Below are 6000 nucleotides of genomic sequence, written 5' to 3'. Positions count from 1 at the left end.
GGCTTGCTCTCCTGACTGTCCTCACCTCTTTCTTTCACCAGTCTCACTCCCTTACAAATGAGAGATGACAGGCCATTGCTTACATCCCCTGCAATCAAACCATCCGGCACTTTCCAGGGAATGATGAACTGTAGTCTCTCCTCAATGAAGCCAACAATCTGCTGCTGTTCAGCTCAATGCTGGATGTCTTTCTGTGAGCTGAGTCACAGTGATTAAGCCTTCTGCTGGTTTGTCTATTAAACCTTTGCATTTTAATTAGGGGTCTGGGAGAAGGACTGTTTTCTTTGGAAGAGGAAGGATGTTATTTTCATTTTTCCCTCTGGTTTTCCTTCCTCTTGGGAAAGTTCCCCCGTGGAGCTTAAGTGTGGATAATTTGCTGTCTGCGTCAGGAAAAGCATCGTGCAGAGCGGATATTCCAGTGGGCAAAGTGACCCTTGGCTGCAGGACACATGCCTCAGAGCAGGCAGGCATCCATGGAGTGGTGGGCAGCTGCTCTCCCCACTGCTCATGATGGCAAGTGCTTGCCCTTTTCACTGCCTGTGCACCGCTCCAAGCAAAAAGAAGTCTCCTACCTATCCCTCTAGGAACAGGGACTTTGTGCATGTGTGCTGTGTGGTTGTAGAAAATGTCATGTTTAAGCACCAGTGACCTGATGCTCATATACACTCAGAGCCCTCCACAACTTTCCATCACTGCAGTGTTGGCTTTACAGATTGTGATGGGCTCCCTCCACGTGAGAAACAGGTTCTTCACAACACTGTTCCTTCTGTGCATCTTTTCCTGCAATCCCAGCTGGTTTCAGTGCTGCCAGAGCCTTCACAAGAGCTGCGCCTGCCTCCCCTGGAGCTGACGACAAGCCACATGAATGACCACAAGAACATTTTGTTTCATTCCTCTGCCTGGAGCCTTTCTCCTCTCCACCCCAAGCCACAGACTTACCCAGAGCTGGGGAATGGAGATGAAGAATTAAACCACATTTTGCTCTCTGCCTGAAAGATACATAGCAAGCATCACATTTTGCAGAAATGTAGTAAACAATTTTTTGTAGGACTGGATGCTTCAGAATGACAAGAAATACCTCTTGAGCTCTCTCTGAAGTTACATTTCATATCCATTACTGACATGGTTATTTACAATATCCATCTTTTTACCAACATACCATACTAGGAAATAAGATAATTACTGGAACTAACTGTAATTTCTACTTTAAATTTGTGGAGGACAGGTCCTCTTTAGGATGAAAAGTCTTCCTCTTGCCTTCACCAGGGATTCAGTTTTAGTGCGCTGCACTGTGCCCAAGTTGTGGCAAACCACCTGCAGGCTGATGTGTGTCCTTGCTGGAGGTGGAGCCCCTGGGAGGTCCAGGACAGTTGCTCCATCCATTTATCAGTTTCACAAGGAGTCTGCCAATAGCTTTAGGCACCTACATGCCCCTGTAAAGCTGACACCACTGCCAAATATGACTTCTCCTTGTGGTGTGAAAAATGTATAATTTTTTTTTTTCCTTAACAACAGAACTTAAGAAGCCTCATACCCATGCCAAATGTGATATTGCAAAATTCTGAGGAGCTATATATAACTTGCAGCCTGACCTCCAGATCTGCTTAGCAATCTCAATTCCCATGTAACTCAGCTGAGTCACCTCATTCTTCAGTGTCCTTGGCTAGGTCACATTGTCTTACAGAAGATAAATTTACAGATGGAAGCTCAAGGGTAAATTGCATAGGGTATAAAATCAAGATAAACCTATGGAGGCCTAAAGAAGTCATGATTAGATGTCAGCTGTTACCTTGTGCTGGCATTCTTGGGTTATGCAGAAATGTAAATTCCACACACATGCTCTGTTGACACTGCTGTTTGTCCCATGAAGTGTTTCTCCTTGGACAAGTCGGATCCTGGGACATACATCCCACTGCTATGTTATCACTGACTGCTGCCACGTGGAAGATAAAACTTGCTACTCCCCCTGCCTTGCTGTCAGCCCTTTCTCCCCCAGCAGCTTGCCAAACACTGTGTGCAGATTGCACAGCTTTCGTCTACCCAGCAGCCTGCCTGCCTCCTGTGATTCCCCACACTCACAGCTGCCAGCCACAGGGAGGACTGAGCACCATTCACCCCCTGATGCAGCCAACCATTGCCCCATCCTGGAGCCCATTGGTGGGCCACTGGGAATAGGAAAATCCAGCATTTATGGTGAGCAGCAACACTGACATTGCAATGGTGCTATGTAGTTTTCAAACCTGAGGCTGCGGCTTCTCGTGTCCTTAGCCAGGAACAATTTGACAGCTGCCTTCATATCAGCTGGGCTCCAGCTCTGCAAGGCTTCACCCTTCCAAGAGCAGCAGCAGGGAAAAGGAAATACAAAGAAATCAGAGAGAAAGGTATGACAGGTGGAGGGCTGTGCTCAAATGTGGCAGTGCCTCATCCTTTATTTTACTGCATTATCTGCTACAGATGTCTGTAGGCTGTGGCTTCCCAGTCTCCTGTAAGATCAGGCTCTGAACAGGAGACACCAGATGAAGGTCTTCAGGAAGAGAAATCAATTACTATGATAGATGGGTTGTAGCAGTTGGAGGTGAGGAAAAAAAAAAGAGCCAATGAGCTCTCCTAGAGCACACAGCAATGTAAAGCAGCTGTAGTTCCCCTTCAGGAGGTGTTTCCAGCCACATGAGGTAGCCACAGCCAGCAGAGCAAATGCCCACCACCAGCCATCTGTGCTGCCAGGAGCAGCTCCTGCAGACTCAGAGGCTTCTGAAAATTCAGCCTTGAAGAGATCCTACTGGTATTTGTGTTCTTGTATGGCTCAGTGCTTAGAAAGTAGTCATCCTTCAGCAAGAAGAAGTGGTGGTGAACAAAAGATTTTCTCCTTTGATAAATCTGTTCTCTTAAAAAGTATTTTTTTTCATTAGTTTTTGAATGAAAGTGGGTAAAATTTAAAAAATAATGGCACTGAGGGCATTACATCTTAGGTGTTTACATGAGAGGCTCTCACAATGTCTGGTTTTCAGAAGGCATCAAGAAGTAATCTTCTGAAAATGAATCCTTTCTAAAGTTATTTTACATAGGTATCCAAGAAAAAAGTTATTTTACATAGGTAAATAGTTACATAGTTATTTTACATAGGAAAAATGCTATTTTACATAGGTATCCATTGCTTTAAAAAAGTCTTTGTAAAAACTCGGAATCATTCCACTATAATTTTGATGTAGCAATAATTAATCACTCAATCAAATTCTGTTGGAATATTTGTACATATAGTCATATATGAGATCTTTATTTTCTCACCTCATTATATTAATATTCAATTGCTTGCATAGAACAAGTTTAGTTACTGTTTTAGGCATAGAATAGATTGGTTTTATACTAACCCACCTGCTTATCTCCTCTACTTTCTGCCCAACAGAAGATCTAAAACACAGAACTTTTTTAATATCAAGAAAAATACTATATCTGACTTTCTTTTTCAATGAGAAAAACATGAATAGTGGCCATGTGTTAGACAATGCTGCTTGTCTAATTTGCAATCGTACGCAAACTTAGCAGTAAACAACCTCAGCAAATAATGAGCAATTGATGGAGAGCATTTTTTACTTGAGACAACAAACATGAAAGTCAAGATGAATCCATTGCTTCAGTTTTACAGTAAATGTGAATTAGAAACAGGCTGCATACATTCTGTTTTAACTTAGAGAATAAAACCTTCTCATTGTCTAAAAAATGACATTAATTTTCAATAAAATTCAGAAGTTATTTTACTTCCTCCTAGTGGTTCTTCCAAAAATTTCATAAGCAGGGATAGCTGTGGTAAATATGGTAAATTAATTTTATAACTTAGATGTGAGACAGCAAATAACTGCCTTGCTATTAATTGATAGCTACAGAAAAGATGCAATGGATCACCTCAGACAGCTCAGATAAATCTTTTTGTGTTTCACATTTCTTTTGAAAACACGATTTTGCAAGTGATTGATGTGAAGGAAATTGGCTACTGTCTCCTTCTGCCCTATTAGCTAGAAATGCCCATATTTAAAACTTAACACATCCCCACAGACATAAAACATGCATGGGAAAGAATGCCACTGCTCAGCAAAGCATGGGGAGAAGAGGCCACTGGGAAGAGCGCAGAAGCATCAAGAAGAGGATACTCCAAAACACAAACAAGCAGGAGGATGGTAATCAAGCCTCAGAAAAAGTGAAAGGAGACAAAGAGCAGATGGCAGTGAATAAATAAAGCCAGAAACATAGCAAGGATTATAAAGACTTTTTATAGCAGAGGGAAAAGCCTATAAGACTGGTAAAACATAATTTATTAACTCCCAGTCTCTGCATTTTATGGTGCCCACCTGACTGGCAGGTGTATGAGCCAAGTTCCCACAAAGAAAACTCACTTTTCAGGTGCACTGCTGAATCTGGAGGGGCGTGTTCTGTATTTGTTTTGATGTGGATTTTTGCCTACATCCACAGGCTGTCATTTTGCTGAAAATTCCCCAAATGCTGCAGAGAAAAAGCCTGCCACGGGCAGTTCCATTGGGAACTCTCTGCCAAGCCTCTCTAAAACATTATATTTCTCAGTTCCTCAGAGAGGATGACTATAGATGTCACACATGGGACATTTGAGTTAGAGGACTGAATTGCATGGAGAACGTTAGTGGAAAGTCTGAGCTCCCTAAAACTGGAGAATGTTCTTGGTCTGGATAAAGAGAGAGGAAACAAGCTATACTCAGTATGCTACGTATTCTACAACAGAGAACATGAGCTAATAACTACCTGATAGCTATTTATGAAACTGCAAAAATGTGTTATTTTTACCAAAGCAACAACAGTGAGACACATGGAAGGACAACACATCCTGGTGACTTCATACAGGAACATTTAGAAAGAAAACTACCCTGCAGTACAAATTCTGTGTTAGATCCTTACATTTCTGTATGGGAGGGAGGGAGGGAGGGAGGGATGGATGGATGGATGGATGGATGGATGGATGGATGGATGGATGGATGGATAGTCCCCTTCAGGAGCCATGATATTATTTACCAACATTTTTCCATGTGCAGCGGATTGAGCACAGAACAGGCTAAGATTACCTATCCAAAACTGCATTTTGTGGCAGACTGACTAAAATCATGCCTCCTGCCTGGAAAATGATAAGTAAAGAATTGTAAGAGCACAATAAAGCCCCAAAGGGCTTTATTGTATGAAATGGATAGTGTTTAATGATAAAAGACAAGTTGTTGAGTCATGTCTGACTAAATTAGATGCAAACTATTTCTGTTTAGCTATATTCCCCTCTGGCAGGGGGATTATAGCAGTGGATTCACAAAACCTCTTTAAAATGACAACACAGTTTTTGCAGTAGACCAAAACTGAGAGAAGCTTCATTCACCTCTGCCCCCTCTGAGGGAGCAGGGATTTTTTTTGGCCATCAACATTAACTCTTTCATTTGCCAGGGTTCATATCCCTGGCATGGGTGATCAGCTTTATTGGTTCCATCTATTCTTTTTAAGGAAATAGTGAAATGTCTTTCCTTGATTTTACAATTTTGAATATACTTCCCTCCATGGCAATCAGGAATTCTAAGGAAATCTGATTCTGGCAGGTGGGAAGTGTAGTCCCAGCTGGCCTGTCACCCCAGGGCATGACTGCCCACCATGGCCTGTACTCTCTCAGAGCCTGGATATTTTTGCAAGGTTTCTCACATCCAGATGATGTGTGCAATTTCTCAAATGCTGTAGAAAATCCTTCTGCAGATACCAAATCTCTTCCAGGCCTGTATTAATTTTCTAGACATCTGTGTGTTTGTCACCTGGAGGTGACTGGAAGGCATTGCAAAGGCCCCTTTTGGCACTGTCAGGATGTTTGTTACTTGTGCCAGTTAACATGGGCTTCCCACAAATAAAAACCTTTAGCTCCAGAGCCACAGCTGTCTTCTTTCTTTAGAAGGTATTTACTATAGAACACTCTAAGGTGTTTGTTGGTGTCTGCAGTGCATAATCTTCTGA

Source organism: Melozone crissalis, unplaced genomic scaffold (genome assembly GCF_028551555.1).
Source record: "Melozone crissalis strain CALT ecotype California unplaced genomic scaffold, PUWL_Pcris_2 ptg000006l_1, whole genome shotgun sequence".
NCBI classification, from domain to species: domain Eukaryota; kingdom Metazoa; phylum Chordata; class Aves; order Passeriformes; family Passerellidae; genus Melozone; species Melozone crissalis.
This window is presented reverse-complemented; position numbering follows the sequence as displayed.